The sequence below is a fragment of the Danio rerio genome, chromosome 13 (genome assembly GCF_049306965.1).
Source record: "Danio rerio strain Tuebingen ecotype United States chromosome 13, GRCz12tu, whole genome shotgun sequence".
Taxonomy (NCBI): domain Eukaryota; kingdom Metazoa; phylum Chordata; class Actinopteri; order Cypriniformes; family Danionidae; genus Danio; species Danio rerio.
Genome location: NC_133188.1, coordinates 40992896 through 41006515, shown reverse-complemented (window position 1 = coordinate 41006515; position 13620 = coordinate 40992896). Strand labels below are relative to the sequence as shown.

General features: G+C 35.6%; 1 long non-coding RNA gene across 1 annotated transcript; it reads left to right on the top strand.

Moving 5' to 3' along the window:
- The first annotated feature begins 1515 nt into the window (after positions 1-1515).
- si:ch211-188i4.4 lies at positions 1516-8812 on the top strand. Its single transcript, XR_222135.6, has 4 exons — positions 1516-1739; positions 3873-3973; positions 4188-4303; positions 7938-8812. It is a non-coding gene; the product is annotated as a si:ch211-188i4.4 (long non-coding RNA).
- Positions 8813-13620: the final 4808 nt, after the last annotated feature.

Here is a 13620-nt window from a genome sequence, read left to right as displayed (position 1 = left end):
GGTACCCAGGCTTACTTCTAGTGGTATGCGGAGGAATCGCTGTATTATTCAAGTAAAAAAATAAAAACACTTTTAACTTTTTGACGCGTACGATAACAACGATGTAATCAGGACATTTATTTTAATAGGCTTAACTTTTTAATTTTATTTTCATTTTTCTAATGTTTGTTATGTATTCTATCATTTGAGGTTATTTTCCTCCCCATATTTGTAACGGTTGTTGGGGAGTATCTCGTATTTTTATATCAATGTTGACAGGTATAGTTTAATCACTTGCTTCTCTGACACACATAGCCTACTCTAACGAGCAGGAAGCAGATCTAATTTTTTATTTAAACATGTAAATCCAAAGATATACAAATAATATCATCTTTATGATATATATATATACATGCAACATATTTCAAAATTTATCAAACAGAATTATATATGAAAATTATGACATATGGTATAACCTATATTTATGAGGTCCAAGAAACATTTGCAGGTTTTGATGAATAGGCTACTTTATAATACTTTACATTTAAGTTAAGCAGTTTTCTTCTAACTTTTTAAGAAGAGTGCCAGTTTTAGTTAACTTTTAAAATCATATTTTATTTTAAACGTTGACGTTTTATTTATCTTTTTTTTTTTTTTACCTGTAAGTGTGTTATTGTTCAAACTATTTATTGTTTAAAGTAGCATTCATTATATCAAAAATTAATCTGCCACGTTTGTGAACTTTGCAGAGCTGTAGCCGCTTAATTAGACCTATTATATATTTCAATACCAGTCATTATGGTGGTCCTTGCAGAGATATTTTTTATTTTATTTTTTCAGAGAACCACTGCAATAAACCATTTAGGTTCAAAAACTAATCCTAATGAGTACTGTGAACGTAATCCATTTGAGTAAATGAAGCAGTTTGAGCTCAGTAAACGCTGAACTTAAACCAACTGAGTACTGTAAAATCCAATAATTTAAGGCAACTCAAACCATTTGAGGAGACCGACTGCTACAAATCATTTAATTAAAAAAACTTATCAGTACTGTGAACTTACTCCATTTAAGTTGAAGTAATGAGGTGTTTATTTACTCATTACCTTCAACGCTGAGTTCAAAACTCTTTTCAAATGAGTAGAATTAACTTTCAGTACATTTTGACTTAACTACACTCATTTCATTTGATAAAGTTGACTGTTGGGTTTTACAGTGCATAAATGAGTGTAAGAATTTCTTGAAGAGATCATTTAACCGTTTAAAAGGCTTTAATTTCTGTTCATAGTACATAATAATCACTATTGTACGCCCGAGAGAAAGCTTGAAGGAGTTTATGAGCCATAAAAGCGTTCAAAAGTCGAGTTGATTATAATCAGATAAGCCGTATGTCAAGAAACAGGCAACAAGAGAGAGGAGGAAACGCAACAGCAGAGGATGCGAGAAGAATGGAGTTAGATGCTGGAGCGTCATCATTGCCTAGTGACTCTCCTAGCAACAGGAAACATCTGTTTCAGCGTCGACCAATCAGAAGCCGGCGCAGTGTGTTATTGCTCTCTGCACAGAAAGAGGATATTTTAAGAGCCGAGAGTGAGCCGAATACTACAGGGATTATATCAAAAGCAAGACTTCGACATCTGGGGGCGACGCGTCAAACTCACGCGGTGCTGAAAGCGGCGGCGTTCGCTACAATATGAGCTGTTTTGAGCCTCTGATCTGATGAACGTGCGTGAGGGGACTGTTAATGTGCCTTTAAAAATACGGTAGGATCCTTTTTACTCTTGTTTATGGTGAGTGTTGAGTAAGAAAACATGGAAGTCTATTTTTAGTGCATGTATTTGTCTGGTGTGGAGCAGTTATAGTACATGCAGGTGTTTAATAGCAGTACACGTCCTAGTTTGGAGCTGTTTTGATTTTTGGAAAATGCGCGTTCTGTGATTCATTCATTAGCGCGTGACAGTTGAGGGGCTGATGACTATACTGCATTATACAAGATAACGCACACGTTACGACTTGTTTTTATTTGATACCCTCTAAAACAACAAAAATACAATTTTATACATATATAAAAAATATTGTATCAAGAAGAAATTAGCTTCCTATACGGATTTAAAATGTATATTTTTTAACATAAAACGTGTCTACATTTCAGTTAGACGAAATAAAATTATTCTAAAATGTAAAAAAAAAAAATAAAGATTTGTGCTAATTATATATTAATATGCATGCTATATTTATAGATGTACAGGCTTAGCATATTAAGTACACCCCTCACAAATCTATCTTTTAAATTCATATTTTAATAGGAAGCTTTACAATATGTTTGTGCATATTAATTAGATTAATCACTACTGAAGCCAAATCTGGAGCTATTCTAAAAAAATAACTTACAATAACAGTCCAAAACCTAGTACATGCAAATTTCTGTTATAGAATAATATTAAATACAACTTAAAAAAAGAGGGAAAATGAAGAGAAGCAAAACAATTGACAGCTTTGTCAATTTGTTTGTTTTTTTTTTTTTGTTTTTTTTTTGCAATGTTTTGGTTGAGTTTAACGTTAATTATGTTATATTAAGTCAATAATAGATATTGATAATTATGTGTAAGTTTTAAGTCAAATTGCCAGTTAATGATTGCCATCATTTACATGCATGTGGGCCATGTTGATATCACATGACCAGTCTGCATCTTGGTAAATCTTATTATTGAACATTTTTGCTAATAAAAAAATATTTAGTTTTTGCATGGTGTGGCATTCGAGTTAGTTTCAAAACATATGCTTTTATGTTGAAATGTTAAAATAAAATACAAATATTGCGTAAATTCTAATAATTCAAAATATGTATATTCATTAAAAAAGTATGGTGAATAAAAAAAAAACAGTCAAATTTATTGGTATAAAGTCTCATTATATCTGTGTTATCAGAATTATAAATGATTTTAAACACAGTTGAAGTCAGAATTATTAGCCCTCCTGTTTATTTTTTCCCAATTTCAGTTTTTTTCATTCAGATTCAGATTTTTTCAACACATTTCTATACATAATAGTTTTAATAACTCATCTCTAATAACTGATTTATTTGATCTTTCCCATGATGACAGTAAATAATATTTTACTAGATATTTTTCAAGACATTTCTCTACAGCTTAAAGTGACATTTAAAGGCTTAACTTAACTAGGGTAATTAGGCAAGTTAGTCTACCGAACAAACCACTGTTATACACTATCGAAAAAATACATAGCTTAAAGGGGCTAATAATTTTGACCTTAAAATGGTTATTAAAAATTTGAAAACTGCTTTTATTCTAGCCAAAATAAAACAAATAAAACTTTCTTCAGAAGAAAAAATATTATCAGACATACTGTGAAAATTTCCTTGCTCTGTTAAGCATCATTTGAGGAATATTTAAGAAAGAAAAATAAATTCAAAGGGGGGGCTAATAATTCTGACTTCGACTGTAGCTGGTATAGAACTTGTTACAACTATTGCACCTAAGATTAGAACAAATAATACACTCGCCGAAATTCAGTATCATAGCTAAAATCGTCGCTGTGTAGCCTATAAAAGAGGCAAATATAAATACCTCACTGGTTTATATTCTTCTCTCTTTCTCTCTCTCTGTCTCAGCCCACACTAATCTCTCCACCCACGGTTATCGCGCGTGGCACGTTTCTTTGAAACTGATAAATGAAGCACAGCTCTGGCGGGCGCTGAATTGCGCAGAGCATCAAGCAACTACAGCACAGCTCTCTGCAGATTTCATTACATTCACTGCTTCTATGAGGCACTGCCCATTTCTGTATGTGAGGGAGGTGTGGTCTGGTGTCACCAGTTTACTAAATTCAAATAAGAAACAGTAGGATGCAGTCAACTGTTCTTTCTCTGACTATAGGAACCATTAGGCGATGTGTGTGAACCAGAGGAAAGAGCCTCAGGTGAATAGAGGATTTGTCAGAGAGGCGTGTGAGCGTGTCTGCTTAAAGCAGTCCTCAGGTAATTAATACACATAAACACACAGACCTTGTTATGTAACACACTGACTGGAGCATAACCTAATCCACTTTACCTGTGACACAGTGTTTGAGGACACACTTACGATTGTAGAATTGATTTTTAAGGTGAATCTTTATCCGCAGCAAGAGATTGACATTCAAAAGAGAGATCTTATAGAATCGCTGTGTCTGTTTGTTTGTTTGTTTGTTCGCAGGGTCTTTCCTCTAAGAGTGCCCTCAACAGTCAACAACGTCGAAAGTCGCCTACTTTAAGCGAAAATATGCGGAAGAGGAGGATGTTCAGGGAAGCCTACATGGATATTTACAAAAAGTGAGTGTTTATCGTTCAGAAATAAAGTGGAGGGAAAATCTGATTGCCAGAAAGTATAATAAATATCAAATTAATATCATAATCAAACTAATGCTCATAGATTTAAGCTACAAAAGAAAATATTGTCACAATTTAAGTCAAAAAAAGCAATGGATAGATACGAATAAATGACAAAATGGCAGAACAAATAGACAGATTTAGATCCTTATAAGTTATATGAGCAACACATAATGTTCTTCTACATCAGGGGTGCCCAAACTCGGTCCTGTAGGGCTGGTGTCCTGTAGATTTTAGCTCCAACTTGCCTCAACACACCTGCACAGGTGTTTCTAGAAAGCCTAATGAGAGCTTGATTAGCTAGCCCAGGTGTGTCTAATTGGGGTTTGAACTAAACTTTGCAGGACACCGGCCCTCCAGGACTGAGTTTGGGCACCCCTGTTCTAGATCATTGCTGCAAAAACCTAATTTTGAAACCTTTATTTTTGTTAGAATGCTACAGAACGATAGACAGACTGATAAATTGTTTAGCATGAACTATACACTGTAAAACAAAAACAGTCAAATTTACGATGACTGCCAGAATTTTACTATCAGAAATACAGTAGAGACCCTAAAAGAAATGTCTCAATTTTACAGTAAACTACCATATTTTAATCATTTGTAGTGTTAAGACACCAATGTTTTGAAGCACTGTCCGTTGTGTGCATTGTACGCAATGCATGTTTGGTATACAGTCAAAACAAAAGCTTGGGAGGATGAAAAAGTCTTATGATGAACTCATCAAAAACTGCTTTTCTACAAGTAGAGAAACATATCAATATATTGACAGTGCTGTGTTATTCACACAGCTACTAAACACTATCAGTCAAAATATTAAACTAACTAAACACTGTCCTAATGCTCCAACTTGCTTCAACACACCTGCAAGGATGTTATTAGTATGACTAGTAAGAATGGATTAACTAGCCCAGGTGTGTCTGATTGGGGTTGGAACTAAACTCTGCAGGACACCGGCCCTCCAGGTCCGAGTCTGGACATGCCTGAACTAAAATAATACAACAAGCATTATTTATCCACATTAATCATAACTCAAATCTCTAATGCACATAACTGATGAGACAAAAGCAAAAAAGATGGGGGTCCGTCTCCCTGTATACCGAAAAAAATTATTTCAGTAAAATTGTTGCAAACAATTTATACGAGTTGAATTTAAACAAACAAAGTAAATTTAGTAATGTTCAACTTAATTTGCTTATTTAAATTCAGCCCAAATAAATAGTCTACAACCACTTTAATAAAACACTTAAAAAAAATTGTAAATCCATGCAATCGTCTTTGAATCATTTGTATGTTTGTCTTTCTGTCCATTTTAAATTTATTCTTAGCATAATATAAAAAGAAATATTAATTAAAGACAAAAATGGTTAAATAGTTCATGTGTATCTCATCATTCAAATATTTCTAAAATAATTTTCAGTGTTGTCATAAATAAATGCACTGTATACATAATTTTCCTGCATATGATTACGAGGCAGCCACCTCCATCAGATTTTGCACCACCTCCACCTTTTGACAAAAATCTGGCTGGTTGACATGGCTACCAACAGACTCCAAGTAATGCTCAAACCCTGGTCATGTATTTAACATTAGCCTTTTAAAATAAGACAATATTTTACTTCATAAGCTTACAAGAATGATGCAAAATGTGTTTGTCTCAAGTAGCTAAATTTCATGATCCAGAAACCACCTAGACCTCATTTTGAGTCATGATTATGGCTGGATTTATGCCAAATTTTTGCCTGAATTATTAGTCCCCTATATATTTTTCCTTCAATTGCTGTTTATTGGAAAGAAGCTTTTTTTCAACACATTTCTAAACATAATAGTTTTAATAACTCATAGGTTAATTAGGTTAACTAAGCAGCTAATTAGGCAAGTTATTGTATAACCATGGTTTGTTCTGTAGACAACCAAGTAAAAATATAGATTAAAGGGGCTAATAATTTTGACCTTAAAATAGTTTTGAAAAATTAAAAGCTGCTTTTATTCTGGCCGAAATAAAACAAAAAAGACTTTCTCCAGAAGAAAAAATATTATAGGAAATCCTGAAAAAATCTTTGCTCTGTTAATCATCATTTGGGAACTAGAAAAGTGAAGTTCATAGACAAACTTTATGGCGGCTTGAGAAATCTCAGTCTGAAAGTGAAGTGGTTTCAAAGTTTAAATAACTGAAGTAGATTTTAAGAAGTTCAAAAAAGTCAGCATAGATAGATAACTACCTATATGTTAGCATGTTTCTTGCATGAATCAGCATGTTTTTGCTAGGCAATTGACAGGGGGTTCTGAGTGGTTGCTAAGGTGTTGCTAAGGGGTTGCTAGGGTGTTCTAAATGGTTGCTAAGGCACTGCTAGGGTGTTCTGAGTGCATGCTAAGGTGTAGCTAGGCAGATGCAAGGGTGGTCTGAGTGGTTGCTTGGGTGTTTTGAGTGGTTACTAAGACATTACCAGGTGGTTTCTAGGGTATCTTAAGTGGTTGCTAGACATTGTTAGGTGGTTGCTAGGATGTTCTGAGTGGTTAATGGGCTGTTGCCAGGGTCCTCTAGGTGGTTGCTAAGGCGTTGCTAGGCAGTTGCTAGGGTGTTCTAGGTGGTTACTAATATATTGCTAGGGGTTTGCTAAGGTGTTGCTAGGTGATTGCTAAGGTGTTCTAGCTTGTTGCCAAGTTGTTGCTAAGTGATTGCTAGTGTGTTCTGAGTGGTTGCTGGGTGGTTGCTTAGGCATTGCTAGATGGTTGCTAAGGCATTGCTTGATGGTTGCTAAAATGTTCTAGGTCATTGCTAAGGCATTGTTATGTGGTTGCTAGGTGGTCGCTAAGGTGTTACTAGGCAGTTCCTAGGTGGTTGCTAAGGCGTTACTAAGGGGTTGCTAAGGTGTTGCTAGGCGGCTTCTAGGGTGTTCTAAGCAGTTGCTAAGGCGTTTTAGGTTGTTGCTAAGGTGTTAGGTGGTTGCTAGGGTGTTCTAGGTCGTTGCTACTGTGTTACAAGGTGTTTGCTTTGGTGCTCTGGGTATTTGCTAGGCAGTTGCTAGCAAAATTAGCATGGCTCCAGTATGAATTAGTATGTTACTAGCATGTTTTAAGTATAAACTAGCATGTTAGCATGAATTTAGTATGAATTAGCATGTTGCTAGTATGTTAGTATGTTGTTAGTATGTTTCTAGTATGGATTAGTACATTGTTAGCATGAATTGGTTTGTTGTTAGTATGTCCAATGTAAAGTCAATGGCAGTTTTTTATACAATGGAAGTCTATGGGGCAGTTGCTAGGGTTTCGTAAGTGGTTGCTAGGGTGTGGCTAATAAGTTGAAAGGTCATCAGTGATTGGCAGATTGGTAGTCTGAGTTAAATGAGCCCAAACTTAAGTCTGTATGACAGTCTTGAGAAAAGTTATGAGGTCACAAAGAAAACAGAAGAAGAAGAAGAAGTTTAAAGTACTTAATAATTAATAATTAGGCCTAATCATTTTTACTGGTTAAATAATAGAAACTTAAAGTTCAGACAGTCGTACGGGTCATGTGAACGACACATTTAACATTCTTCTCACGAGTCCCATCATCACCTCTGTCTCTCCTCCTCAGCACCTGATCCTGCGTGAGGAGCGCAGCTGCATCCTCCGTCTGTCCCTGCAGAAGCTGCGTTTCCTAGACGACCCCGAGGCGTACCTGCGCCGCTCCGTCCTGATCAACAACCTGCTCCGCAAGATCCACCTGGATGAGGCCCAGAGGGAGAAAGACAAACGGGAGGAGGAGGAGATCGAAAGGAGGCGCAAGAGACTCAAGCTGGTGCTCCAGGAGTATAAGCTGCTGCCGTATTCGTCCTCACCAGCCGCATGCATCTGTGGCCTGGGGAGCTGCCACACCCTGCCTCCTGATCATGGAGTGCTACTCTATCATTTGGATGAGAAAGGATAGGACGTCATCAGGAGCATCCAAAGGGGATTTCTAACAGCCCGTGAGGGATTTCCAGGAGCCGTGCGGCAAAAGGAGATCAGTGTTTGTGGAATTGTGCATGGTGAAGTCTGCTGGTGAGCCTGAGCTTTGCGGTTTCTGACAGACAGGTGTTTGTCCATATATCAGGGTGCATTTTTTCCAGCTGGAAAAAAGAGAACGTCGTCTTGTTATCACTGCCTCGCTCTGTTGATCTGAACTTTGACCACAGACGCTTTTGTTTTCATAAATTTTGCTTGAGTAAGCTATTATCTTAAGCACTGTTTTCAGGGATAAAAAAGGCAAATGAAAGCCATGCACTTTGTGGTAGTTATGTTGTAAAAAAAAAAAAAAAGGCGAATTTTAAATCGTCAGTGTCAAAGTCTTGCTAAGGATGGAGTGATTTTCCTGAAGCTTTTGTGCTGTGAAATGGACAACTTTGTGTACGTGGCCATGATTTTGAACAAGATTATGATTTTATTAATATTCTCAATAAATGCATCAATGCTGGTTTTATATCATGTAAATCAACAGAATTAAATGCTGTGTTTCTTTAAGATGCTGTTAAGAAACATTCAACTCAATTTGAAACGTGTAATTCTTAACAAATGAAGCAAAAGCATTACTGCATTTATTATTGAGAACTAAACCCAACAACTAAAGAAAAGAATGAACAAAATACAGCTGGGTTCCCATACATTTAACAACAAAAAAAGAAAAGAAAATAGGAAAAACGCATGTGGTAAAATGATAAATTAAACAAATAATTCTTTAAAGGTATAGTTCTCCCAATAATGTACTTTTCTTTTCATTTACTCACCATCCGGCCCTCTAAAATGCAGTTGAATCTTTTAGAACATTAAAGAAGGTTTTAGCTGAGTCATTAGCCCCTTTCACACATGCAAACCTTTCTGGAAAATTACCGGCAATCTTCCGGAAAGGTTTGTATGTGTGAACAGGCACTTTTTGAAAATACTGGTAAATATGATCGGACAGTTTTCCGGAAAGAGAAGTTGTATCTACCGGTAATTTGCTGGAATGCTGCGCTGTGTGAATTCAGAAGGAAGATTGCCGGAAAGAGCGCGTTCACACTTACAACGCACTGACGTGAGACTTCTACTTTAACCAATCAAAACAGTTAGACGCATTCATATCCGCGCGGTTTATGAAAATAAAAGCCTTTGAATATTTTTCCAGACACATTTACCTGCTACACTGCAAATTTTAGATAGTAGATTTAACTACCTTAGAGTTCAAATTAACACTCCCTCAGAGTTTATATGGGAACCACTATAAAAGTGTTAAAATAACACTTTTGAAAGAGTCAACATTATCAACACCCAGAGAGTGTTAATTAGCAAACCCTTATAGTGTAAAATATTAACACCACAGCGGATCATATGAAGACCACTCAGTGTTATATGTTAACACTCTTAGGTCAAATTTTCAACACCGCACAGAAATAAAAATATATGTTGTTTAATATTGGCAACTCTTATTAACTATCCGCTTGTTAAGTGTGATGTCACGCGAAGCGGCTTCCGGGTCCAATCGCTTTATTCAACAGAATGGGGAGACTCATGAAATGGTAATAATAAACATTTACAAAGCGATTAAATACTTTCGAAAATCACAATCGCAATATATATATATGTCAATGCCTAATATCCGATGGCCAGAAAGTCATTCATTTTTTATAAATTGTTAAATTTTTGGTATTTGTTATGCAGCAAGCCCAGAGATTGTTGTGTACACTATGATTTTATATAAATTTAACTTTAATGTGTGATAGGAATAAAACGTGATCATAAACGAATGATTTCTCCACTCAGATAAATGGCGGCTTGGACCCGGAAACAGTATTAAATACGTCACCACTTAACAAGCGGATTCGGTTAATGTTTAAGCAGAGCAATTTAAAACAGTACCAATCCGTATTTTCTCGTATTTTAACCAAAAGAAGCAGTTTTAAGACAGCTTGATTTTCTTTAGTTTTAATGTAACATAGCTATTACAGAACAAAATAAAGACTTTTAGTGAAATATTTAAAACTAATGTGTATATATAAGGATTTGGATGTCAAATATCTATATGCAAACATTTTAAGTACTTTTACTAACCAGTTGCTTCTTCTCATTCCTCCTCGTGGCAAAAGAAAATGGCGTCTGGAAAAATCCTCCAGGGATATCGCCGCATAAATTTCCGCATGTAGTAGTCAGCAACACTGTATTAGCGTAAGATAAGGTAACTGTATGACAAGGAGGCAAATCAGCTTCTTACACTGAGAGGGTTATTTCACTTTATCTAACTCTAAAATTTCAACACTTTACTCTGAATTACTGCAACATGCTAATTTTAACACTAATGAATTTGCTGTGTAGATGTTAGTCAGATAACATTTCTTTCTTCCTATTTAATGGCAAAAAAAATTATTGATAAAATGCTTGTGATAAACCGCTGTTTGTTTACCTTGGAGCTCTGCTTCAGTTGCTTAACGCATGTGCACGTGAAGGAGCCAGTGAGTGCCAGCACACACACACACACACATTATGAACCATCTCGACATATAAAAGTGCTCCTCCATATGTTTTCATATAAATTCTTCACAATACTTATCAATCCGCATAATTTGTAATGTAGTCAAGTGTGTAAACATTTAGCTGTCTCACAGCTGCATAAATGATAAAGCGCTAAATAAATGTGAAATCACTGGACGTGGAATTGCTTCTACACAAAATGCCGGACCCCTTCTCAGAATTTACCGGTATTTTGGAATGGGTGTGAATGGTCTTTTTCAGAAAAATCCTGGAACGTCCTTTTCTGTGTGAACATCGCTTTTTTTAATTTACCAGTAAAGTCAACCGGAAATGTCCCTAATATTTACCAGTATCACTGTGTGAAATGGGCTAATTGACTACAGGCACTTTTTAAAGTCCAAGTAAAAAAAATAAAAACAGGCAACACTATATGACTCCCTATATAGATCTTATACATCGAATCTTATAAAGTGAAACAAACAGTTTGTGCAATAAAATGTAAATGTTATTTATTAGAACCTTTCATTTAAAAAAAAAAATCCTTAGCAAATGGTCCAGTCAGGTCTGGATAGCATTGCAAAAATATGTTGCAAAACCCACAAGTGAGCTGATACTGTTTAAAACTTTTTTTATACAGTTTTCAATTTCCAGGATAAGCACAAGTACCATTTTGATAAACAATAAGCACAGGTTTTCTCCTCTCCATTGACAACAAACAGCGCCACCTCTTGGTTTGCTTTGTTGTGAACCTGTGCAGGATCATTTGCCAAGGCTGTGCACTAAAGGTAATACACTGTTAAAAAAAAAATCTCGGTAACCTAAATATTTAGGCTGAATCAAATAAACCTTATGTGTTCATTTGACTTATATTATGTTAAACTGACTTAAAACAGTTCGCTTAACTTATGAAATTAGGTTGAAACATGATTAACTTTACAACGACCTAAAAGCATATGTTGTCGGGACTAATTGATCATATTGTTTTTACAATGTACTGATGATTTTCTTGCACATATTAATTGTTTCGCTTCACACGACTTCATGGAAAGTACAGTCTTGGATAGTTCACCTAATAATAAACATTTACACTCTATTTACTCACCCACAAGTGGTTCGAAACTTTTATAGCAGGGGTGCGCAAACTCAGTCCTGGAGGGCCGGTATCCTGCATTTTAGCTCCAATTTCCTTCAACAGACCCGCTTGGAAGTTTCTAGTGTAGCTAGAGAGAGAGCTTGATTAAGTGTTTCAGGCGTATTTACTGTAATTTGGGTTGGAACCAGGGTGCGGATTACATGGGGGTTTGGGGGGATTGACTCCTCTTTTTAATGCTTGATCCTCCCTAAAGGACATCAAAACAAGATGTATGGGGGGGTCTGCCCTTTAATAGTAAGAAATAGCTTTCTCTGATCTCTGATCTATATCTTAAATATTAATAATTAAATTTGTATAATATAAATAAACATTTGACCCCCATAACAATTCATACCATTGCTAGGAAAATATCATTCAACAGTCTGAATCTGGCAGTTCTAGAGCACTGATAGACACCTTAAGTATTCACTAAATATGTTTCTTGTAAAATTGTCAAGGTATAATTCGCACCCTGGTTGGAACTGCAATCTGCAGGACACCGGCCTTTCAGGACTGAGTTTGGGCACCCCTGCTTTATGCTTTATTTAAACCGGTAACCATTGACATCCATTGTAGGAAACCCAAATGGTTGTATGGAAGTCAGTGGCTACCAGATTCTAGCTTTCTTCCAATTGTCTTTTGAGCCCAATAGAATTCAGACGGGACAGAAACTCAAACAGAAAATTTGGAACAAGTGAAGGTAAACAAATTGTTTTGGGTAAACTATCTCTTTAAATTTCATTTACCTTCATGCTTTTTAACGGAGCCAAGTAGCCTTGTGTTTTAAGAATCACTAAGTAGCCTACCACAGTCTCAGCTAGAAATCTTCTTGAAAGTTTTACAGAACAAAAGGCCTGAGGTTGAAAAAAAAAAAATTGTCAAATGTATATTTTGGTGTACTCTCCCTTTAAGGCTTTCTGATTTGTCAGCTTAATCAGGGTCTCTAATGACATGCAGCTCTCATGATCATGAAAAAGCGAGGAAAAAAGGTAAAACGTTTATTCAGAGGTCATTGGAGTTTGGCAGAAACGTCAATGTTAAGGCGACTCTGCCATCTAGTGTTATGGTGATGAATTCTTAGCCATGGTTCATTCGTTTCAATCATTTGTACTAACGGCAGTTTTGAATACCGTTTCACACCTACGTCCTTTGTAACAAAATAAGGAAGTCTGAGCAGTTTTCTTGCTGTGCTTTCTATACACACATGGGTATCTACATCTCTAGAGCTTTAATCTATAACTGCACTGTAAAACCCTAAAAGTTAAGGTAACTCAAGTCATTTGAGGAAACCAATTGCAACAAACCATTTTAAGTTCACAAACTAATCCTAATGAGTACTGCAAACTTAATCCATTTGAGTAAACGAAGCAATTTGAGCACAGTAAACGATGATAAATGAAGAAAACTTAAACCTACTGAGTACTGTAAAACCAAATACGTTAAGGTAACTCAAACTGTTTGAGAAAACCGATTGCTACGCTGTAAAAAGTGATTAGTTACTTAAAACGAGTAAACCAATTGCCTTAAAAGAAACAAGTTGACTTTACAAAAATAGTGCAAGTAAGCCCTTTGTAACTTGGAACTGTTAAGTTGACTTAATTTTTATTATTATGCAAATTGTATTTACTTTAAAAAAAAATAAAAGTAAACTAATCACTTTTTTTCA